The sequence below is a fragment of the Lemur catta genome, chromosome 3 (assembly GCF_020740605.2).
Source record: "Lemur catta isolate mLemCat1 chromosome 3, mLemCat1.pri, whole genome shotgun sequence".
Classification (NCBI taxonomy): Eukaryota; Metazoa; Chordata; class Mammalia; order Primates; family Lemuridae; genus Lemur; species Lemur catta.
Window position 1 is genome coordinate 120,111,418 of NC_059130.1, and position 25,007 is coordinate 120,136,424.

Sequence of the window (25,007 nt, forward strand, 5' to 3'; positions counted from 1 at the left end):
CCGGCTCCTCCTTCGGCTGCCCCCTCCTCCCTGGAGCCCCCGCCCTCCTCCCCTCGGCTCGCCGCGCGGACCCGGCCGCTACCCGCGACCCGGTTCCACCCACCCGATTCGCGGTCCCGCCCCCAGGCCTGGCCCCGCCCCCGCCCAAAGAGCCAGTGAGCGTCGACGCTCGCCACAAGGCTCCGCCCCACCGCCTGAGCTGACCAATGCGGGGGCCCGGACCCGCCCCGCCCGCAGGCCCCGCCCCAGCGCCCGGCCCTCCGCGGCTGCCTCCCTCGGGGCGTTGCCGTCGCTGCGCCTCCGCCGCCCGCGCGGAGCCAAATGCCGCCCCCTCCGGTGGGCCCTCCCCCGGCTGCCTGGCGCCTCCCTCCCGCCCCACCGCGGTGACTCACCGAGCGGGAGGCGGAGGCTGAGGCGGCCGCTCCCGCTGCTGCTGCTGCTGCTGCTGCCGCCGCCGCCGCCGCCGCGGCTGCTCGGGCTGAGCGCGCCCCGGAACAGGCCGCCGCGCGCTGCGCTCCTGACCCGCAGCCCCCGCCGGCCCGGCCGGGTCGGGCGGCCCAGGTAAGCGCCGAGGCCGGCCTGCGCCCGCGGCGCCCGGCTCGCGCCGCGCCGGGGCTTCGGGGAGCCGCCGGCCCTTTGTCTCCCGGGGAGGGGCTGCGGAGGGCGCCCCCGACCCAGCTCGGACCCACCGGCCAGGCCCCGGCGGCTCCGCACCCTGGTCTGGGCCCGGCCTGCTCGCCCCGCCCGGCCGCCGCCGCCTCCCGCCTCAGGCCATCCTCCTGCCTTGCTCACCTTCGCCCGGGGGTCGCCTCCACAGGTGTCCAAGCCACCCACCCTGTTGCTCGCCGCGTCCGGGTGGTTGTCATCGCCTGTCTGCCCTCCTGGTCCCTGTAGTCCCCTGTCTCTTTTCTCACCTGCGCCCCACTCCCAGCATTCTGACTCCCCATATTTCTCCAAACTAAATTCTGCCAAGATCTGGCTACTGGGCCGCCCTTCCTTCTCTCTAGTTTGATTGAACTGCCCTCTCCCTGGTGAGTGTTCTGGAAGGTACACATTGGAGGCACATATTTCACCTGTATGGCAGGTGTGTGTACATGAAACTGCAAAATTAACCACTGGGAGCCCAAAACTGCACTTCTCACCTCCTTTTCATTACCCCACCCCACCCACCTTCTTTTTTCTTGAACCTGGTAACCAAGACACTTAGGTCTAGACACCCAACCTCTGTTAGGCCTTACATCCCTCCCTCTGTCTTGTGTGCTGAACTTGTCTGAGCGGTGCCTGTTGTCTGGTTAGCCCCTGGGAAGGCCGAAGGGGCAGGGTTGGCAGCAAATCAAGAGTTTTATGTATAATGAGACATGTGGCTTGCAGCACCTCCTATCTGAGGATCTAAGTATGCTGTAGCTGTTAATTATTTTGTCTCCTGTCACTCACAAAACTTAGGGAAACATGCCTGGCCAGCGGCTGGGTAAATTGAGGCACGGGGTGTGTTGGTAAGTGACCTAGAGGCAAGTCAGATTTTATCTTGAAGTTCTGTTCCCAAGTGCATTGGCTCTTAGCTCCTGCTGCAACCACTGGGCTCTAGTTCCTGGCTTTAAGCCCTGAGTGATAACTGATCTCTTGTGCCATTAAAGTGTCCAGAGATATCAACAGCTTCCTCGGATCTAAAGCAGAACTTTGAATCATAAATAAACGTGCCAGCTGCTAAATGCCAGTGTGTCATTCATGGTTTCCTGGTACAGTTAGTGGTCCTCCCTTGTAAATGCAAGTCACTTCTATGGGATGGAGGTTCATTCATTCAGTAGTGAGTACTTACTATGTACCAGGCACCATTCCAAGTACTGGGGCTTCAGTGGTGAAGACAAACACAGTCCCTGTTCTCCTGGAGATGACATTTTAAAGAGCAAGGAAGACATACAAGTGAGTAAACAAATAAGTGGACAAAATAATTTTAGAAGTGGTAAATGCTGTGAAGGTGAGTTTAGGCCAGGACATGTAAGACTCTGTAGGTCAGAAAAAAGGATTCTGGAGCCTGGTGCGGGTGGCTTGCGTCGGTAATCCCAGCTACTCAGGAGGTTGAGATGGGAGGATCCTTTGAGCCCAGAAGTTTGAGGATACAGTGAGCTGTGGTCACACCACTGCACTCCAGCCCGAGTGATAGAGTGAGACCCCATCTGTAAAAAGACAAAAGAGTTTGTAGGTTGTAGTAAAGAGTTTGGATTTTATTCTAAGAACAGTTAGAAGCCATTGGAACATTTCGAAGTTTGTCTCCTTTTTTGATGTAGGCATCTATTGCTATAGGCTTCCGTCTTAGTACTGCTTTTGCTGGATTCCATAGGTTTTGGGCCATGGGAGGGTTTTAAGCAGAGAGATGATAAGATCTGACTTGCTTTAAAAAATTGTTCTGGCTGCTGTATAGAGACTGGATTGAACAGTGCAAAGGTAGAGGAGTTAGGAGACTTGCAGCTGCCTGGCAAGAGATGATACTGGTTTGAGGGACTGAGGCAGTAGCAGAAGTGAAGACGTGGAATCAGTCTGTTCCCCCGGGAGAGACCGAAAGTTGTAAAGCAAAACTCTGGGGCACGCTGACTGAGAGTTAGATGTCCGGTAGAGAATTTCTAAACCTGACCATGCTGAGGTTTAGTTCAGCAAACCTTATTCAGTGAGCCAGGTACTGGGTTAGTGTCTAGGAATATGACATGAATAAGGTAAGATGCTTGTCCTTGTGAGCTTACAGTTTAGTGGATTTTATGATTTAACTTATAACAGTCTCTGGGTTATAACAACGTGTTACAGAATAGGTCCCTTCCTACTTGATTGCAAAGGGTTTGTGGGTTTAAAAACCAGTTAGAGGTAGAGGAGGGCAGAACACACTGGGCTTCTTTCCCGCATCTGGGGCATTATTTAAATAGGAGCATTATTGTCCTGCCTCTGTTGTAAGATGTTGCACAAAGAAAGTGGGACTCTTCTCATGGTAGGTGGGAGAACAACTCAGTGAACTTGAGCTGTTAACCAGAATAAAACTTGGTCTCCGTGCTCCTCCAAATCTGTGCTGTCAGAACATGTCAGAATGAGAGGACCTGGGGGTTTACATAAGCCAGCCCCCTCTTTTATGGTTGGGCGCCTGTGGCCCTTCAAGCTGCGTAACTGCTTTGAAGTCTCATAACAGTTTATACATTTTCTTGTGGTGCCTGTCACTTTCTCCCTCTGTTTCAGCTGTATGTGCAAGTGTGTGACTCTAAGCTTTCTGAGGCCAGGATCTCTATTGGATTCATCTTTGTATACCTCACAGTGTCTAGATTGATGCCCTGCACAAAGAGTAAACTCATCAATATTGATTGACTTACCTGGTATCTCATAGCACCTAAAACTAGAACCCAGGACTCCTGCCCCTGCCCCTGTCTTCTCGTCAGACCATACTTCCTTGCAGAATCCTCATCTGGGGTGCGACACAGTGGTAAGCCCAGCAGTCTCTTGTTTGCTGAGCTTACAGGACAGGCCAGCCCTTACTTGATGGGTCTGCTCTCTCTCCAGCCCTGTCTGCAGGGAACAGCTGCAGAGGGTGCTGACTGAGTAGTTATTCGACACTCAGCAAATATGAAGTGTAGCTCTTAATCAGAGAATGGACTTTGTACCAAGACTATCTGGGTTCGGATCTCCTGGTTCTGCCATCATGAGCTATGTGATCTTCAGTAGGTACCTTAACCTCTTCATGTCTCAGTTTCCCCATTTGTACAGTAATGATACTTCCCTCATGGAGTTGTTGGGAGGATTAAATTAATTAGCTCCTGTTAGATGCTCAGAACAGCACCTAGCACTTAGTATGTGCTTAGTTGAAGTATTAACTATTAATATTATTTTACCTTTATTTATTTATCTGCTTCTTATCTCCTGCCAGAATTTAAGGTTTTTGAGGCAGATGTTTTATCTTTTTTGTCTGTTGTTACAGTCTAGTGCTTAAACTCTGTAGGTACTCAGAAAATACTTGTTGAATTGAATGACTTATTGAGCACCTACGTGCTAGGCTCTATTGTAGGTGCTAGGGATGTAGCCAAGAACAAGATCACCAAGATGCATGGTCTAATGAAGTTTATCTTCTAGTGGGAGAGACAGATAGTAAAGAAATAAACAAGTGAACAGAAGAACGTAGGATGGTGAAAAGATATGGGAGAATGAAATGGGGCAATGAGATGGAGAGTGGCTGCGATGAGGGTTAGGGTCATAACTTGAGCTAGCTCTGAGGAGGTGACTTTTGAAAGGACACTTGGATAATGACCAGAGGGACAGCTTCATGGTCAGAGAGGACAGAAAAAGCCATAAGCCCAGAGGGGCTGGTGAGCAAGTTTGCTGCATGGGTCTGGGGCCATGGTTAGGAGTGTGGATTTTACTCTTAATTTCTGAACAGTGGAAGTCACTGTATGGGAACTTTTCCTTAGGGTCTCAGGGAATATTTGAATCCATACTAGGAGAACGAACAGGATGATAGGAAGAGCAGTTGGAATGGGCTGTCCTAGTCCTGGAAGGGTCTTGGAGGCCAGCAAGCTAGCAGTGTTAAATTTCTTGCTGTCAGGTCCCTCATTTCTCTGGCCTGGGTACCCAGCAGAGATGGAAACCATCAGCTAGGGTGACGAAGGTCCTGGGGTGTGTGTCCTGCAGAGTCCCTTCAGCTTTCTTTTCTCCCTGAGTCCCTAAGTCATCAGCAGACATTTCCCGAGTTGAATGAAGGAGTGTTGTCAGCGCTTAGCCTCTACAGTGGGATTTCCATGTTCTGTGCTCTCTTCATGAGTTAAAGCTTCTTATCTTGTCAGTGACTCTTAAGTAACCTTGGAGTTTTGCTGCTGTTCTTCATATGTGCATCAAGGGTGCACATACACATGCATATCGGAATCTCTTTGTTGGAAGTGTACCAAGACTGATTGACAGCTTTCCCTGCTTCACCCCCACTTCTCTTCCAGTTTCCTGCCGACTGTCACCAGACTATACTGTCACCTCTGAACACCTCCTGTTTGGCCACTTGATCAGCAACATGATGGAACCTAGAAAGCGTGGCTCTCTTTGTTCTGGGCTGAATGGAATTTGGAAGCTCAGCAGAACACTCAGAGAAATGGCATTTCAAACCCAAGGGCTCAGCTCACCAGGAATCCAGAATTGGTCTCTTTAGACTGGGTGCATTTGGCTGGCTTTTCAGATCCTCACTCAGACATCCCATCATCAGTTTTTGTCCAAGATGCCACTTTCTCTGCTAACCTTGAAACGCCAACGTGGGAATCAAATAGGACTTTTGTGTTGCAAGTCACTTCCAGGGTCCTGGGGCATTTCACTGGCAGAACCCGAAATGCCTTTTAGTCATATGTCACCTCTAGCCTCATAAAAACTAAACACAGAGGGTGCGACCTTTTTTTCATTTAACTGGTTTTCTTATTATGGGAGTGGTATGTGCTCATTTAGAAAATGAGGAAATGAATGGTAGTGGCATTTTACATACACTGTCTCATTTAATCCTCACTGTAATTTCTGAGATGCGTACTTATCCCCATTTTACATATTTGGAAGCTTAGGCCTAGAAAGGTTACGTAATGTGTTTGAGACCCAGCTTGTCAAGGACAGAGCTGGAATTCAAACCCAGGCAGTAGGGCTCAAGAGAAGCTCTGAGCACCATGTTATATATTGTTTCTCAGCTGAAACTATAGAGAAGGAAAAAAGCTACACTCGGCCCAGTGTAGGTGACATTCTTTAGGGTAGTCAGAGTTAGCGCACTAGCTGCTCCAAAGAGTTTGAATTGGCCAGGCACAGTGGCTCACACCTGTAATCCTAGCATTCTGGGAGGCCGAGGCAGGTGGATTGCTCGAGGTCAGGAGTTCGAGACCAGCCTGAGCAAGAGTGAGACCCCGTCTCTACTAAAAATAGAAAGAAATTATATGGACAGCTAAAAATATATATAGAAAAAATTAGCCAGGCATGGTGGCACATACCTGTAGCCCCAGCTATTCGGGAGGCTGAGGCAGGAGGATCGCTTAAGTCCAGGAGTTTGAGGTTGCTGTGAGCTAGGCTGATGCCACGGCACTCAACTCTAGCCCGGGCAACAGAGCGAGACTCTGTCTCAAAAAAAAAAAAAAAAAGAGTTTGAATCCTAGGCCCTTTCCCTGTCTTGTCTGACCTTGGGCAAGCTAATTAACCTCCCTTTGCCTTACTTTCCCTGCCTGTAAATGGGGATAATGATACTTGTGCCTTCACAGTTCCCAGGGGCATTATGATGTTTGAGCCAAAGTGCTTTTGAACTTCTCTTATGAAAGGGATCTGAGCACCCACTACTGTTACACTCAGTTATTAGAGACCTGTTATGCCCTAATCCTCCATGAAGCCTCGTTAAAAAGGAGAAAGCAGCAGTCCCCAGAGGGAAGGGTGTCCTTCCGTGGTGGGCTTAGCTGGATCAAAACATTCTTTCCCCACCTCTGAAGTTTCTTAAGGATTGAAGGCCATGAATGTGTCTCCAGTGTTCACGGTTGTGCTGTACTATGTCAGCTTCTGTAAGCAGCTGTGCGTCATCACACGATTGAGGACACCGATGGCAGGGCCAAGAGGGGGTGAAAGGGCTTGGTTTCTAATCCTGGCTCTGATGTCCTTTATAATATAAGCCTGGAACACAGAGGTACCAAGAAGGGGGCATGGTTATCTTCCATTCCTCCTTGCTTCCTTCCCTCCTTCTTTTGAATGATGCATTGAATGATGCGTTGATTCATTTAATAAATATTCATTGAGGCTTTACTACTGTATGGGCACGATCGCAGGTACTGGGAGTACTGTGGTTAGCAGGGTAAAAATAGCTCTTCCCCATATGAAGCTCATAGTCTAGGGCCAGGAGGCATATTATATAGCTGGGGTCATGTGGCTGAAGAAAGAATGATTTGGTGAGTGTTTTGAATGCTCAGGAGAGTAAGTATATAATTTCCGGATGTCCACATCAGCCCCAGTGGTTACCTGCGTGAAGGAGAGGGCTGTGTTAGCTTCCCAGAAGAGCAAGGGATGAGCTGATGGATTAGAGCCCTTCTGTGTCACACATGAGGAAAGCTGCACATGGTGTGGGCACCTTGGCAGTTGTGGTTGCAGGAACTCCATTCCCACTCGGAGCCTTCACCCTTTGACTGTTCCTTGAGTTCAAATCAGTGAGGAATGATTACACTGAGGGTCTCTTTCCAAAGTTTTTGCTTGGAGGACTGGATTTTGAAGTTATGTCACCAACCCAGTGCCTTACTTATGTAACAGCTGCCAGACCTTGTCTCTCCGGAATTCTCTTCCTGCCCGACACGGCTCTCCCTGCCAACTTTGGGGAGCAGGCATATGGTGGCAGGCGGGCTCTCGGTGTGCCTACAGGTTCCTGAAGAAACTGATGCGTGTGGACAGCTATGTCCTCAGGCTGTCACCTTCCGGCAATGTATGCAGATGGGTGGGGGCAGGGTTTTTTCCTTCCCTGGTCTGCCCAGCAGCAGGCCTCCAGGTCTCTTCAAAGACCAAGGTCGGGGAGGGCCAGCAGTTCATGCGAAAGCACACGGTGTTCTTCCTCTCTCCCCCCAGCCAGGGCTGGGGTGGAGAGGGCAAAGGGCTGGCAGAGGCAGCAACCCACATTCGGAGTGAACGGAAGGTGCCGGGACAGCATGGCATGTCCCTGGGCGATGTTATTAATATTTTCACCAGCCCCTGACACGTCATGCAGCATAGAGCTCCCGGTGCTAATCAGCTGCCCCCTCAGTCTGGGGGGTGGGGCAGCTCCGCCCAGCGTCTGATTAGGAGGGCATGGCCCGCACAGTGAGACCAGGTCACTCAGTGCACCTGGACATCTTCAAGTGTGGTGGAGCCCGCAGTGAAGCCGTTTCAGCTGGGGGAATGTGACCCACTTCCATATCCCCTCCCGTGAGGAGAGCTGGTAGGAGGCTTTGAGAACAGCTCCAATTAAGGTTTTTTCAGGCCTGAGTATGGCCCAAGTATCCAACCCACATGTTTCCTGCTGCTGGAATCCCATGGTCTGTGTCCCTGAACTGAATAACAACCCCAGGGAGATGAAGTTACCGCCTTGTCGTTCTAAAATCCTGGATTCTGCCAGCAGGGCTTCCTGCGGAGATCAGGGTCCCTTGTGGATCAAACACCTCTCACAATGTGGGCCCCACCCTGTTCTTCCTGCTAAACCAGCAGGCAAACCATGGACCAGAATCCAAGGAGAGGCTTTAGCCTCCACCTCCCTGCCCAGACCAAGGCCTCAGACACCCACCCTCACCCTCACCCTTGCCAAATAGTCTTCTGCTGTGGGAGTATGAAATAAGATGTGTTTGGGGCCTTCTAGGTTTCTTCTGTTCTCTCCAAGTAGAGAACATTGTGATGATTTTCCATTGTAAGTTTATATTTCTCTTTTGTGTGTGTGTGTGTGTGTTGGGGACTGATTTAAGTACATGAAGCTGTGAATACTGCTAGGACTTTAAGCTGGTGAAGTGGTGGTTCTGAGCCCCTGAATGTTTCATTTACAAAGGAGGGAGCAAAAGATGGTAACTGCCAAGGTCAACTCTGGCTAGGCCGTGTGGACACTGTTCCTGACCGTGTGCTCCACTGTTGGCTTCTGTACTGATGAGGCAGAGAGTCCCCTCTGTAACCCCCACAACCTTGAGGGGCTCATGGCTTCCTTCTGGCCAATCACTGGAGTTGTAGGAAGATGGGGGCGGGAGGCAGTGATTTTTTTAGGAGGGCATGGTGGGGCTTACAGGAAGCAAGCCGGCTATGGGGGTGTCTCTCTAGGCTTGCGGTCCCCAGCCCCCCCATCCAGGAGGTGAGCAGCAGGTGCATGAGCCAACGAGTGAAGCTTCATCTGTATTTACAGCCACTCCCCATTTCTCCCCCCTCCCTGTGGAAAAATTGTCTTCCATGAAACGAGTCCAAGGTGCCAAAAAGGTTGGAGACCTCTGCTCTAGGCCACTGGTTCTGCCTCCCTGCATGGAGCAGCCTTCTGGAGCTTGTGGTGGGGCGCAGTGGAGCACACTCAGCCAAAGCAGTGCAGGGTCCGGGGTCCTTCCTCCCTCCTGGGGTGGTTGCTGCCACTGCCACCAGGAGAGTCATGTGTGCCCATCTGCCTTGCGTTTGCTGTAGGTGTTGCCTGCCTGCTGTCCCTGGTCTCCTCTGAAGAGGAAGGTCTCTTAGGCTCATGCGTTGTGGTGGTGGAGACTGAAGTCCTCAACATTGATACTGCACTGGCCTGGCGGGACCACCCAGATGAAGCGTGTTCTTTTATTCTGATCTGAACCCAGTCTACTTCCTTTCAAGAACATCATTTTTTTTTTAATCCTTAGAAATGGGGGTCTCACTCTGTCAACAGGGTGGAGTGCAGTGGCATAATCATAGCTCACTGCAGCCTTGAACTCCTGGGCTCATGAGATCCTCCCATCTCAGCTTCCCGAGTAGCTAGGACTTCAGGCATATATTTCCATACCCAGCTAATTTTTTTTTTTTTGAGACAGAGTCTCACTTTGTTGCCCGGGCTAGAGTGCCATGTCATCAGCCTAGCTCACAGCAACCTCAAACTCCTGGGCTCAAGCAATCCTACTGCCTCAGCCTCCTGAGTAGCTGGGACTACAGGCATGCGCCACCATGCCCGGCTAATTTTTTCTATATATACTTTTTTAGTTGTCCAGATAATTTATTTCTATTTTTAGTAGAGATGGGGTCTCGCTCAGGCTGGTCTCAAACTCCTGACCTCGAGCGATCCACCCGCCTCGGCCTCCCAGAGGGCTAGGATTACAGGCGTGAGCCACCGCGCCCGGCCTATACCTGGCTAATTTTTAACGTTTTTTGTAGAGACAGAATCTTGCTATGTTGCCCAGGCTGGTCTCAAACTTCTGGTCTCAAGAGATCCTCCCACCTTGGCTTCCCAAAGTGCTGGGCTTACAGGCATGAGCTACTGCACCCGGCCATTTTTTTTTGGTAGATAATAGACATAGTATAAAATTGAAAAGGCTATACGGTGAAAACTAAGTCTTCTTCTCTTCCTGGATTCACAGCCACTCTGTTCCCCTTACCCAAAGTGACTGCTTTTAACCAAGTCTTTTATGTCTTAACCAGAGACACTGTACGCTTATATAAGCACAGTGTACACATACCTGACTGCACACATTTATTAGTATGATATATATTTTTTAACAATGTGTACAGTGTTCTGCATTGTACTTTTTTCACTTGAGATCACTTAACTCATTACATACCATCCATCACTGTCATCATTGTTGTCATTTGGCTAATACCTCTTTTTTGTTTTAGACAGTCTTGCTCTGTCACCCTGGGTAGAATGCAGTGGCATCATCATAGCTCACAGCAACTTCAAACTCCTGGGCTCAGGAGATCCTCCTGCCTCAGCCTCCCCAGTAGCTGGGACTACGGGCGTGTGCCATGATGCCTGGCTAATTTTTGCTATTTTTAGTAGAGATGAGGTCTTGCTCTTGCTCAGGCTGGTCTCAAACTCCTGAGCTCAAGCAATCTTCCCACCTTGGCCTTTCAGAGTGCTAGGGTTACAGGTGTGAGCTACCGCGCCTGGCCTAGCTAATACCTCTTGAACACTTACTGTGGGTTGGGTGTTGCTATAAGTGCTTTCTTACTTATGTTAATTCATTTACTCCCACAACAATCCTATGAATTAAGTAAGTACTTTTATTGCCCACAGTTTGAAGATGAGTAAATTGGGGCACAGAAAGGTTAAGTAACTTGTCTAAGGTCATTTAGAACCACCTCACTCATTTTAATGGTTCCATGGCATTCTATTGATTGGCTATATTTTAATTAAAAAAAATTTTTTTAACCAATCCCTAAATGGCGAACATTTAAGTTTTCTGTCTCGTATGACTACTATACGACAAAGGTTACAAATGTTTAAAATTTTAGTATTTCCACATTGCCCTCCATGGAGATAGTAACTTTTTATATGCCCACTAACATTATATAAGAATACCTGGCTAGTCACAGTGGCTCATACCTATAATCCTAGCACTCTGGGAGGTTGAAGCAGGAAGATCGCTTGAGCTCAGGAGTTTGAGACCAGCCTGAGCAAAAGCAAGACCCTGTCTCTACTAAAAACAGAAAAAATTAGCCGGCATGGTGGCATGCACATGTAGTCCCAGCTACTCAGGAGGCTGAGGCAGGAGGATCACCTGAGCACAGGAATTTGAGGTTGCAGTGAGCTATGATGATGCCACTGTACTCTAGCCAGGGTGACAGAGCAAGACTCTGTTTAAAAAAAAAAAAAAAGAATACCTATTTTCCCCATATTTTGGCTGTTGCCAATCTGATAGGTGAGAGATGGTATATCATTAGTTTTAATTTGCATTTTCCTTATGAAGAAATACAACATCATTTCATATCTTTGAGAGTTATTTATTAGCCAAATATGGTGGCTCACACCTGTAGTTCCAGCTACTCAGGAGCCTGAGGTGGGAGGATTGCTTGAGGCCAGGAGTTTGAGACCAGCCTGGGTGATACAGCAAGACTCCTGTCTCAAAAAAACAAACAAAAGGAGCCATTTATGAACAATCTATTACGGTTGGCCCTCCATATCCTTGGGTCCTGCATCCTTGGGGATTCAACTGATCGTGGAAATATTTTGAAAAAACAAAAAATGACAATACAACAATAAAAAAATAATACAAATTTAAAGAACCAATACAGCATAGCAACTGTTTACCTTGTATTAGATACTATAGATAATTTAGAGGTGATTTAAAGTATGTGGGAGGATGTGCCTAGGTTATATGCAAATACTACACTGTTTTATAGGGATTTGGGTATCCATGGAGTTTGGTGTCTGAGGGTAGTCCTGGAATCAGTCCTCCATGGATACTGAGGGATAACTGTGTGTCCTTTGCCCATTTCTTTCTTGGGTTGGTAGTCTTTTTCTTATTGATCTATAGGTGCTCTTTATATATTAAGGAAGTTTGTCTTATGGCTGTGATATGTGCTACACATATTTCTCCCAATTTGTTACTGTTTTTTTGATTATATTGTTTTTTCCATGCAGAGTTTTGATTTTTGTGTAATCAGACTTTTAAATCTTTTATGACTTCTAGGTTTCATTTTATGTTATTTTCTTCTCCTAGTGTTTTCTTTTCTAGTGTTTTCTTCTAAGATATTAACTCTCAATTTTATACATTTAAAACTTTGAGGCCGGGCATGGTGGCTCACGCCTGTAATCCTAGCCCTCTGGGAGGCCGAGGCAGGTGGATCGCTCAAGGTCAGGAGTTCGAGACCAGCCTGAGCGAGACCCCATCTCTACTAAAAATAGAAATAAAAATTATCTGGACAACTAAAAATATATATAGAAAAAATTAGCCTGGCATGGTGGCGCATGCCTGTAGTCCCAGCTACTCGGGAGGCTGAGGCAGTAGGATCGCTTAAGCCCAGGAGTTTGAGGTTGCTGTGAGCTAGGCTGATGCCACGGCACTCACTCCAGCCCGGGCAACAAAGTGAGACTCTGTCTCAAAAAAAAAAAAAAACTTTGATCAATAACTAAGGTAGCACTTCCAGTGGAATATCGATAACCTCAGCTATGGTAGTTTCTTGCCAAAATGCTTAACCTTGATTTAATTACAAGGAACAATTGGACAAATCCAGATTGTGGGACACCCTAAAGAGAATGGTCCTAGACTCTAAAAAATGTTGATGTCATGATAAACAAAGAAAAGCTGGTGAACCACTTTAAGGAGGTTAAAGAGCATGGGAACTAAATGAAATTGATATCCTTGATCCAATCTTGGATTAAAAACCAGTAAAGCCCAAATTGGGGGGAGGAGGGAAATTGGGGAAATTTGGAAATGGGCTGTATATCAGAGATACTAGGAGGTCAATGTTAAATTCCTGGGGGCGATAATGGCATTATGGTTATATAGGAGAATGGCCTTAGGAGATCTGTGATGAGTCACTTAGCAAAGTGTCATGATACCTGCAACTGACTTGCAAATGGTTCAGGAAAAGAAGTGTGCACACCCGCACATATACCAACAACACAGAGAGGCATAAGACTTGTATAGTAAAATGTTAGCAGTGGGACTCTAGGGGCAAGGTATTTGGATGTTCATTGTATTATTCTTGTAGCTCTTCTATGGCTTTGGAATTTTTCTTTCTTTCTTTTTTATTTTACATACTGAAACCAGGTCATTTGTCCTCCAGAGTCTGGATTTTGCTGATTACATCCCCGTGGTGGTGTTTAATAAGTTCCTCTGTTCCCTGCACTTCCTGTAATCTGGGTGTTAAGGCTAGATATTCAATATGGTTTGATTTGGTGTTTTGGCAAGAACACTTCCTAGGTAGCATTGTATACTTCCATAGGAAGGCACATAAAGTTTACTTTTTGTGACGTTAGCAGCAATTGTTATTGTCATCTGGAGGTTTTCCTTTCTTCATTTTTGACCACCCCTTGACCCGGCCATCAAGCTACATACCTCCTCAGACCCCTGGCTTTGGAATTTTTCAACATAAAAAGGTGAGCAGGAAAAAAACCCTTAACTTTCTTCCATCTGGAGTTTATTTCGGTTGTAGGTCCCTTGCCTTAGCCTGGCTCGGCTGGGTTATTGTCCTGGCTTTCTGGTCTCTTCCCTCTTTTACAGGTGTATTATCATCCATTTCCTTTTTCTTAGGGACGTCTTTTTTGGGTGAGTTATTCTTTTCTTGGACTTGGAAGTTTTTTATGACGAAATATCTTTCTGACAGACTTAAATGACTTTTCTAGAAGCAGGTAAGAACTAGCATGCTTTCTTCTGTGTGTTGGTGCCTGTATTATTTTTTTTTAACATTGCATTTTGTGTGCCAAGTGAATTTGCAAGGAAGTTTAGTTCTCTGGGATTTAAACAAAGTCTTAATTCTCAGAAATATCATCAAACTAATGCGTAATTAACCTCTCTCTCAGTGAACCTTGATACAAGGTTTTTCCTCTCAGCTGAGAGCTTTTGCAAGAGGTTGAATCTGCTTGCATTCTGTGGGTATGGGCTTGTGAAAAGACTCCTGGGTTTTATTTTGTGAAATGTGACTGTCAGAGTCATTGGCCTGGAAAACCAGGAGTTTTTGGCCAGGGGAGCTCGTGACAGGCCAATTGTGCCAGAAGCTTCTGCCCCCTTTCTGTGGTGTGGTGACTAATGATTTTGTGGCTTTGGGAATGAGGGATGTCGTTACAAATGGGTGATGGGGTTTGGCTCCTGAACTGGAATACCAGGGTGTGCCCAGTTCTGGACGTTTGTGCCTGCACCCTTTGGGAATGGGGACAGTTTCTTTCCTGGAGCCTTTACACCTGTTCCTATCTGCTCTCCTGAGTTTTTCCATGGTGGCCTCGGCCTTGAGCAAACCCTCCAGGGGGCCGTAGGTGGACTCCTGCTGTATCAGGTGCTGTGTTCCACCCTCTCCTCGCCTCCTTGGGCAAGTGCGTTTTTCCTGATCTTCCCTCCCTTCAGCTCCGGCAGCCACTGTCCCTTCCCTCAGACTGGAGAAGGCCTTGGGTCCCAGCAGGAGTGTTCATCCTGACACCATTTCCCCCAGCAAGTTAATGGAATAAACGCATGGGAGATCCTGAAGGGGTCTTTGTTTAAAACATTCTTGATTTCGATTATCAGCTTGTTGAACATTTGGGGAGGAAGGAAACTGAGTCCTCAGCAGCCTCTTGGGGGAGGTTTCCTCCTTCCTTGGATTATGTTTTGTTCTAAGGACTGCGAAGGCAGCTACCCACACAAACAGTGCGGCTCAGGGGAGTGTGGGGTCATGAGTCCCTGCAGTCTGAGGCACAGATGGGTATGTTTTCGAGGTAAATAGACACACCTATATTTTTATGCAAATTAGCACATACCTGCATGCTGAGAGCCTATTGGAAACAGGCAGTGGCCTTAAGACTCATTTTCTGAAGAGTTTGATTGAAAGGAGTTTCACCCAAGAGGCTGCTCCTGGGCCTGAAGGTGCTGGGTCTGGAGATGGCCGTCCCCAGAGCTGGGCAGTGACAAAGGGGCCGCCTGGAGTAGCGGCATGACTCGGGGGATGGAGCCCCTATCCTTCAGGCGACCAGATTGACTTAATGACCCAGTCTTCCCAACAGGAGGCGGGAGGCTTTCCCAGCGCTGGGGTTCTGAGGGGATGCAGTGAACTCAGTTCAGGAAGCTTGTTTATTTGAACCAATGATAGGAGACTAATTAGGGGAAGCAGTGCCGGGGTGTGGGGCACAGGGAGAGGGCCTGGGAGTGGGGGGAGGCTGTCGAGCAGGCCAGCCCCTCCTGGGTGTCTGGGGCGACCCCCAGGGCACGCCCAGGCACTGCTGAGGGTGAGGCTTGTGCCTGGGAGGTGGAGTGGCCCGAACGTGGTCAATACGGTTCTGGGCAAAGGGACCTTATACAGTTTGTATAGAAATTTGAACGACCTCCTCTTGGTAAACAAATAGCACTGTGTCAGTTTTTTCACTGCTTCCTCTTTAAAATACTTATTATATTTCGCAATTTAATTAAAATTTTAAATGTAATCCTGCAAGAGCTGACATCGCTGTCAACAGCAGGGTTAATGGAACTTGCATGGGTTGAAATTTCCATTCTGGCCTCGCTCTCTGGAGGTGCCCCAAGCTCGGTAGAACCTCTGGGCCAGGCTCCTTCCCTGGGACTACCTGGCTGGAAATGGTTCCTTCGGCCTAAAGTTGACTTCGCCTCAAGTCTGTGAGAAGACTGACCCGGAAGGCAAATTGAGGTTTCCCTTCAGGGGCTCCATCAGTTCACTGGGGCCTGTCTGGTACCGGGGAGAGAAAAAGGGTCCTTCTGCCCCCAGCTCGCATGGGGGATCTTTTGCTGCCCTTGCTCAGGAAGCTTCCTGCCTGGTGCACAGCCCCTGGGGAAGGTCAGTCAGCCTGAGGGGCCTCACGCCCGGGGGTGAGGGGGCGCTTGCACCCACTGGAGAGCTGAGGATTCCAGCCCTTGCATCAGCTTATAAATAGACAAGGGCTCTGGATTCTGCATTACCAACCCCTCTGGAACCTGCCAGAGGCTGAAGGTCATGAGTCAGACTGAATTAGAGGAAGATCCGTAGCTGGGTTTTGTAGGCGTGCTGGTTCCTGACTTCAGGTCTCGAGCTCTGACTTGGCCAGGTTTCAGAGCTCCTGCTGTTCCCTGGGAAGAAAAAAGAATTTCCTTTTAAATTAAGCCAAATGATGCCTTTCTTTCCTTCTCTCCTTATTCCCCTACTGTGTGGAGATAAAGCCTCCACTCGCGTGTCCCCTTGGTCAGCACTGTGGGACATGGCCCAGGATCCGCGTGTTCTGCTGCAGTCAAGGAGGCTTCCTCGGGCTCCACGTCCCTTCCTGTCTGCGCCGCCCTCCGCTGAGCCGCAGAGGCTGTCGGAGCAGCCTGCCAGGTGCTGTGGGCTGGCTGTGAGAAGATGGGTTTCACTCAATTCAGGGCCACAAGAGACAGCGAGTTCTGGGTGACTTTTCCTACCAACTGGGCCAGAAAAACAAGGTTAAATATTTTAAACCAGGGATCTAAACAGATGCCTTATGCCAGTCCAGTTTTGTGAACATTGTCTACGCATACAGGCTCCTCCAATTCCTTGATGTCTAAGGATCATCCGAGGTGAGAACATTCGAAGGCTGAGGGGCTTCCTTCGTGGTTCCCAAGTGAACTAACCCCGAATCCTCAACTCTGTTCACTCACTTAACCACTCGTGGAGCCCCAGGTGTGGCTGGCACTTTATTAAAAGGATTTGTTCTGTAAAATCCGGATTCCATCAAAAGGCTGCACTCCAGGATCCAGAAGACCACATGTGGCCCAAGACCGCAGGTTCCCCACCCCCTACAAGCTTTTCCAAGGTCACAAAAATATTGGGGACCCAGAAAAATAAATGCATCAGCTTCCTCTATTCTTGTGAGTTATATGAGGATGACATTTAATAAGAGATGTGGGCCCATTTAAATATGTCTCTGAGAATAAGGCTACCTGGGGCCTATAAGGGCCTCAAAGCCGCCCTCAGGTCTGCCCTGAGAGCTTCCAGTCTGGTGGTGGAAACAGGTACTTAGACATCCAGGGCAGTGATGTGAAAAGGAGGAAATGCAGGCAGGTGTGTAAACACAGGCCTCAGGCAGCCCAGAGAAGGTGTCCACAGAGCAGAGGACAGTCAGTAGGGCTTGGTCTCAGGAATCAGGGAGGCAAGGACCTTGCAGGCAGAAGGAATGGCAGATGCAAAGGCCCAGAGGTGTTGAAGGAGGCTGGTGCGGCTGGCAACTCTGAGGTGGCCACTGAATAGGGCTTCTCCCCCTCAGCACTGTGGATACAAGGGCTGGAGAGTTCTTGGTGGTGGGCACTGATTCCTAGCCCCTCCCCCAGTGGCATCCTCCTCATGACGATCAGAAATGTCTCCAGACGTGGCCAGACATTGCCTCATATCTGCTGGGGGGGTGCAAAGTCACCCCTTTGAGAGCCACCACTGTGGAGGGAACATGAGGGTAAGCTCGGGTCTGACCACCTGTCTCTCTGCACGTGGAGGAATGGAAGGGGCCTTTCTTCTCACTTCCTGTCCAGTGCATAGGTCCTGGGGAAGCCGTCTCCAGGCAGGTTTGTGCCTATCCACGAGCCCTTTGGTCTGTGTGACACACCTGCCGGTGGCCTGCAGAGCTTGCTCTGAGCAGGAAGCCATCTCACAGGAAGGAGGATGCAGGGCCCGCAGGGTCTTTGGGTGCGTCCAGACGCCTCCCCCCCAGTCTGGTTCTGTGTCGGTGCCTTTCCCACGGCAGTCAGGTCAGCCGGACACAGCGGTCACATTCTGATCATCGTGGGGCTGTTTTGAATCAGGTCAGGTGGATTTGACTTAACTGCTTCCAGAATCTTCACCGAAGTGCCTTCATCAGAGTGGTCTGCACCTGGAAAAGAGTGAGCGTCATTGCTGTGAAGGGGCAGCTCTGAGGTTGGAGTGTGAGGAGGGCAAACTGTAGAGAGTTCGGGAATCACTCCCACGCCAGCAGCCCTGTGGCCAGAAGGGCCCTCCTGCGTTCGGGCTTCCCGCCGCTCCCGCTGGAGGAGCCAGGCCTCAGGAGCAGGGGGCGGGCCGGGCTGGATGCAGCCGGGCTCCACCCATGGAGGGGCCTTCGGAGAGCAACCACAGGCCTCTCCCTGTGGCCTTTTGTTACCGTTTCTAAGTGGCTTTTTAATGTTTTCCCAACTTTTAATTTACATTTCAAATACACGGAAAAGTTGAAATAGTAAAGCAAATACCTGTATACCCTTTCCTGATTCACCAGTGTTAACACTTTGCCATATTTGCTCAAGAGCTGTCTCTACACACACACACACACACACACACACACACACACACACACACACGAGCGTGCTCGTGTGCGCACACACATGCGCACACAAACACGCTTTTATCTGGACCATTTGGGAGCACGTTGCAAGCATTGAGACGTTTCATCCTTAAGTACTTCAGTCTGTATCCCTTAAGAACCAGGATGTTTTCCAGCATAACCACGTATAATCATCACACTCTACACATATTAACGTTGATGCAGAACTCTCATCTCACAAATACTGGCTGTTAGATTTTCCCCAACTGCCCAGTAATGGCCTTTATGGCGTCTCCCTCCTCCAGCCTGGATCCCACCAAGGACTGTGCCTGTGCTGCCTTACTTTCTTTTTAGCTTAATTTACTAATTAATTTTTATTGCCAGATAATAGTTGTAAGCCTCATTTTACAATTGATCTCCAGTTGGTAGCAGATTAGGCTCTGGCTTTTTTTTTTTTCCTGTAAGGCGGATTTTTATTTTAATTGCAGTTAAAATGGACAAGGCTTCTGTCAGCTTCTGAGCCAGAAGGGGCCGGTAGAATGGAGGGAAGCATGGCTTCAGATCCAGGCTCTGCCACGGACGAGCTCCGTGGCCTCGGGCAGGTTACTTACCTTCTCTGAGCCTCAGCTGTGTGATCTATAAAATGGGAATAACTCCTACCTTGCAGGCTTGTGAGGACTAAAATTAAATGAGACAATGTACCGAATGTGCCTGACTCTATGCCTGGCCCTCGGAAAAATGCCGCAGCAACAACAATAATTATCATTGTTGTTCTGCGATGTCGCCTGGCTTCATGGAGCAGGAAGGCGCTTTGGATCAGGCTTGAATTTGCGTTGGTGACCTCAGGACAAATTCCTTACCCCAAGGTCATCCCCTAAAAATGGTGCTGCGTCCTGCAAACTTGCTGACTCACCAGAGCCATCATTAGGAGACCTGTTTTGCTCGCACCCTGCTGGTGGAGCGCCGTTCAAGAATGCGGAGCTTGGCTCTGGATGGCGGAGGCTGCAGTGTGGAATCTGTTAATTAAGGTGGTTGCTCCTGAGGCCCCAGAGCCTGGGAGGTTGTTGTGGTTTAATTACCGAGAGTGGAGCATGTGGAAATTCTCTCTGGCACTCCCACTGTTGATGTCGCTGGAGGACTGGAGGTGCTGCCTGGTGCCAGACGCTAGTGGGAGCTGCATGTCAGGCCTCCACTGGCTTGGAGTGACTTTTTATCCATCTGCTTGTATACTGGAGAGCAATAGGGTGGGGTGGTTAAGAGCCCGGGCAACCTGGGTTCGAATCCTGCTCCGGTATAGACTAGCTGGGTGACCGCCGGTGAGTTACGTCACCTCTCAGCACCACGGTGTGCTCATTTGTAAAGACTTGGGGATGTTTGCCGGAAGACTGACTGATTCACTTACCTGAGAGCCAAGAACAGTGCGTGGCAAATAACAGCTCTTTCTTTAAAGCAGTGTTCTCAGCCGGGGCTGATTTTGTCCCCTAGGGACATGTGGCAATGTCAGAAGACATTTTTGATTGTCACAACTGGAGGGGAGGTGCCGCTGGCACCCTGTAGGTAGAGACCGGGGTGCTGCTAAACATCCACAATGTGCAGGACGGCCCTCCACTGAGGATTATATGGGGCAGCACATGGACGGGGAAGTGAAGTCCCCCCACGGCTTCTCCCTGTGGCTCCTCTGAGCCACGTGGGGCTGAAGGGAGCAGAAGGGTGGGGTGCTGCCAGCCTTCGAATTCTTCCTGTTTATTTTTACTCCTCTCCCCACTCCTGTAACAAAAATTATTTACTTACATGTCATTCTGTTATTCAAAACAGTAACTAGGATTTACTGAGTGCTTGCTGTATACCAGGCACTGTGCCAAGTGCTTTCTTTATATGTTACCCAATTTTCACAGCCCACCCTTGAGGTGAGTACCAATATCACCCCCATCCTACAGCTGAGGAAACCAAGGCTTAGAGACAGGAAGGGCTCTAAACTGCCTAAAATCCAACTCCTGATTGTCCCCCAAACTGCTCCACTTGCATCTCCCCTATCTCAGTTGATAGGAACACTGGCCTTTAGCCTTAAAACCTGGGAGCCACCGTTGCCCCCTCTGACACTCACAGCGTGCTGCCTGGCATTCCCGCTGTTGCCTGCACCTCGTGTCCCCTGGCCACCTCGCACCCCTCACACCTCTGCCACTGCTGCCTTCACCCAGTACACCGGCAGATTTGCCTCGATTCCTGCCGTAGCCTCTGCTCTTACCCTGCGGCCCCTCCCTCTCCACTCGGCAGTCAGTTGGCCCTGCCAGACCCCAGGTCTGAGCAGCCTCTGCTCCCAGCCTTGCAGTGGCTGCCTTTTGACACAGGCCACCGCGGGCTCCCACAGAGGCTGGCCAGCCCTGAGGATCAGCTTCCTGCTCCCTCTCCCGCTGTGGTCCACCCCTGGGGTGCTGTCCCCAGCCGCCCTTGCGGCCCCCACAGGGCCTCGGTCCGGCTCTGCTCCCAAGCCCACTCTCCCACCGCCCCCAGTCTTTGCACAGGAGGCCCACCCTGGCCACCCCACTCCTCGTGCCTCTCAGCACGGTTTCACCACAGCGCCATCTCCTTTCTCCATGGGACATTATTTACCCATCGTTTGTGTACCCGTGGCTTATTTCTAGTATGTTGTGTGCTTGTCCCCTCCCTGGGTGTATGTGTGATGCACGTAGGGATTTTGGCTACTTTCAAGGATGTATGCCAGTACACGTAGGTGCTCAATAAACTTGTTGATGGATTGAATGAACAATGTCCCCATGGCCCCACGGCTGGCAGGCAGCAGGGCCAGGAATGCGTAGGAAACCCCAGGCTCTGGGTCCCCTCCCCATGTGCTGGCTGCATGGGACACTCTGGGTCCTCATTTCACAGAATTCCTCCCTGTGTTTATTTGGCCGTGTGCATGCTGGTTTACATACTACTTTGTGTGGTTTGAGTGTGGAGGATGGAAGAGAAGCCATTCCCGGCTCACTTGCCTGAGGCCTTTGGCACAGGAGCTCTGTGTCCCCTCCCCGTCCTCCACACTGCGGTGCCTTCCTCTTCCTCAGGGTTTCTTGGGCAGCTTGGCTCGAACACCTTGTTCTGGATGTTATGAGCTGGAGAGAAGCTTTGTGTGGGTCCAAGGGCTCTGGGCAGACTGTCTTCCTGTTGGTTCCTGACTTCTGGTTGCAGGCGAGGGCTGTCCTCACTCCCTCGAGGGCATTAAGGGAGATTAGGGCCTGTGCCTCCTTTTTCCTCCTTGGAGCCCACTGGGTCTGTAGTTATGCCCCAAGGGCTGCCCTGCAACCTCGAACTCCTGGTTTCAAGTGAACCTCCTGCCTCAGCCTCCCTCGTAGCTGGGACTACAGGCATGCACCACCACACCCTGCTCAGTAAATCCTTCTTGAGTCCATGTAGCTTCTGCTTAAGGTTTGGGAATCTTGGCAGTTTGAGAGGCACCTTGACCTCCTTTTTCTCATTCTGGACCAGTTGTACAATTTGCAGGGCCTCTTGTCAAAAAATTATTAGGAATTTCAAGACAATGACAGCACAGCAGTAAACCAAGTGTAGGGTCCTGTGTGGCTGCCCAGGCCTCATTCCCTAGAAGCCCTAGTCTCGTCTCCACTGTGGGCAGATATGGCGGGGTCATGATCACCTGTTCACAGGGGGTGAGATGATGTGCACAGCGGGGCAGCGACCGGCCTCTGGGTGCACAGCGGATCAGCTGCAGAGCAGAACCAAAAACAGAATTTAGCTCCTGGAGGGCGCTGTCCCATCTTACACTGGTTCTGGGGCCCCAGGCACTTTGAGCCTCAGTTTCCTTTTCTGTAAACTGGGAACATTGACCTGAGTATAAGATGACAAATAGAACAGGTGGCCGTGCCTCCCTGGGCAGGCCCTGTTCGCGGGATACAAAGATCTGTCCACTCCTGAGAGGTCTGAGCCCTATAGACAAGAGTGATAATTGGCCGTGGTAGTTGAAGAAATTAAAGTCCTTCAGAAGTGGGAGAAGGCTCTTTTCATCTCTTTTTGAAGGAATGTGGGGACTTGGGTGGGAAGTTCCCCAGGGTTCCTTGGTATTTCGGTGCTTTGATATCTAGCGGAATAAAAAGCAATTAATTGCTATAAATGGCCTCTTCCTGTAGGGTTAGTCTGATGGTGGAGGGGGTGGCATCGGGGGTGACAGCTCCTACATCCCAGGGCCATCCACTCGTTGAAGGGACACGTACGAGACTCAGAGGTTTAGAGCAATGTCTGACTTCAGGGGAGGCTTTTGAAATCCCGCTTTCTCTGGAAAGCACGTTTTCCTCAGCCCCTTGGGTCAGCGAGCAGCTTTCTTTGCAGAAGTCATTGAAGACAGTGGGTTTCCGAGCTGTCCTTGGTCCTGCGCCTCCCTCAGAACCGGTTTCTGAGAGTGCTGTCCTAAGACCTCTCCTCAGTGCAGGGCTAAGAGCTGGAGACCAGTTATATGCCAGGTGCTCTAGGGGACACAGAGGCCCGTGGTCTGTGCGCCCCAGCGGAGGAGGTGGCCGGGGCAGGCAAGGCTCCTGCGCAGTGAGCCTGTACTTGTGACCCAATGATGAGACCGTGTGAGGGAAGCACAAGGAGAGGCGGTGTTCTCTGATTCCTGGCAGAGGCATGGTGGGGGCAAGCAGGCATGTGGCCAGGCTCATAGGTCTGTGAGTAAGACGTGACTGTGCCTTATGTGTGCGTGCGACATATGTCTGTGTTAGCAGTGTTTACACATATGACTGCAGATGTCTGCCAAGCACACAGACAAACGTAAATGCACTGAGTGCGAGGGAGGCGGAGTGCCAAGCTACCTGTGCCTTGCTTGTCGTGTTAGATTTGGTGGGTGGGACGTCATCTTGTACATGTTTGGGACTTGCCCATCAGCTGTCCCAGAGTGATTCATTCTGGTCCACAATGTCTCGGAGCACAGGCTCTCAATTAGACTTGGTGACTTACCCAAGGGGAGGAGGTGCGTGGTGTGGAGTGGTCTGACCTGCTTCTGCCGGAAGTGACAGGGCAGCAGAGCTGCAGTCAGCACCTCATCCAGAGGTGTTGGTGCAGGTTCCCTGGGCTCGCCAGACACACAGGTATTTCTGGACCGCACCGGAGCCCAGCTCCCTGAGCTTCCCGCCAGCAGTTGTGAATCCCTCAGCTGGGGCGTGTGCTCTGGCTCTGACTCTGCAGCCGCTGGGGCCCTCCCGGCTCCTCCCATGACCTGTGTTCTGTGTCTCCACAGGGCGGCACCTTCCTATTTCTCGCTGGCCACAGCCCTCCCCTGTCAGTTGAGCACCTGTTTGCCTGAAGTTAATTTCCAGAAGCAGGTAAGGACTCAAGGGAAGGGTGCCTGTAATGTGGCCATAGCATAGTGTTGGGTGGGGGTCAGGGCTGGTCTTGGACATGGTGCTCAAGGCCTGACCATGAAGTTATCTCATTACCTTTCACCGTTGACCCTAACAATGCTCATTTCTTCAGCTATGCGGGTTCCTATGGTGAATGTTGTGGTACTGCTGTTTTCTTTTAGGCTAAGACATGTGCAGACTCTGAATTAATATTTTATATAAACTCTATGAATCACACAATTCTATGGCATTGTATTTTTGTGCAGTGTAAACATCGTGAAAACGTAAATGTATATTTTTAAATGGAAGCATTTAAAATTTATCACAGTGTGTTTAAAAGTGGACAAAACGAAAGACAAGTGCTGTAACCCAGGGCTGGAGGTGGCTTGTATACCTAAAGAACCCACCTGGCTGCCTGGCCCAGCCTTAGCTTATTTGATATTTTCCTAGCAGGTACAGGACCACCTTGGGTATAAGTGGATATTCTAATTTAAATAAATGTGTGTTCAAATATTAGCTTCAAGTTTTTAAATAAAACGAGTGCAGATGCTTGTGTTTGTATTCGGGGCCACTTGTGCCCATCAAAGGGAGGCCAGCTTTCACAGCTCTGTATCAGAATGGGTTGTGTTTCCTAGACAGAGACCCTCCCAGCCTCTAACTGGCACAGGTAATACTCAGCAGTCTTGGTCTCTGGGTCCCTCCTGCACTACGTCCTCATTCTTCCAAAGTGAAGCCAACTGCTGAAAGCTGGAGGTCACATGGTGGAGATTAGGCGCCTGCAGAGGCTGGGCAGGAGTGTAGCACCTGAGGGCGCTTCTTACAGATGCCCTCGGGTGTCTCCCGGAGGACGCGTGTGGCCTTTGAAGCCAGGGCCAGTTCTTACTTTGTGTGGGTGCTTCACAGTGGTCGGGAGCCACTTCCCCACTGTCCTTTCCTGGCCAGTTATGCTTCCTTCAACAGAGAGGCAGGCCTGGGACCAACAGCAGAGCGTGTGTGTGTGTGTGTGTGTGTGTGTGTGTGTGTATGTGTGTGTGTGTGTGTGTGTATACACATGCACGCACACATACACACTCATGTGGCAAGAGTGCATCTCCGTATCTGGAGTGAACATATGTACTTCGGGGTCTCTTCATTGTATTTGCCCCAGTCAGATGTCATTTTCTGGAATGGCACCCACTTTTCATATAACATGTGTTTGTCTACTGCATAATATGTAACCACAGACCTGTTGCCTCATTATTCATCGGGCTAGTTGATAGTTGCCTGTTGTTTCTTTCCATTTTCACTTTTTTGGGCTCATCTCTGACTTGGGCAGCTCACACTGAGAAATTTTCTTAGGGTTTGGAGTG

At 49.9% G+C, this 25,007-nt stretch overlaps 1 protein-coding gene across 2 annotated transcripts in view; it reads left to right on the plus strand.

Annotated features, from left to right (window-relative positions):
* Window positions 1-337: 337 nt before the first annotated feature.
* CTNNBIP1 (catenin beta interacting protein 1) overlaps window positions 338-25,007 on the plus strand; it is a 49,348-nt gene continuing 24,678 nt past the window's right edge. Inside the window, exons 1-2 of one of the 2 annotated variants that reach the window (XM_045546190.1) lie at window positions 338-561; window positions 23,556-23,640. The gene's annotated coding sequence lies outside the window, so the exon portion shown is untranslated. Of the gene's footprint in view, window positions 562-23,374; window positions 23,407-23,555; window positions 23,641-25,007 lie in introns of those variants that run through there. The other variant, XM_045546191.1, reaches the window with a different exon arrangement.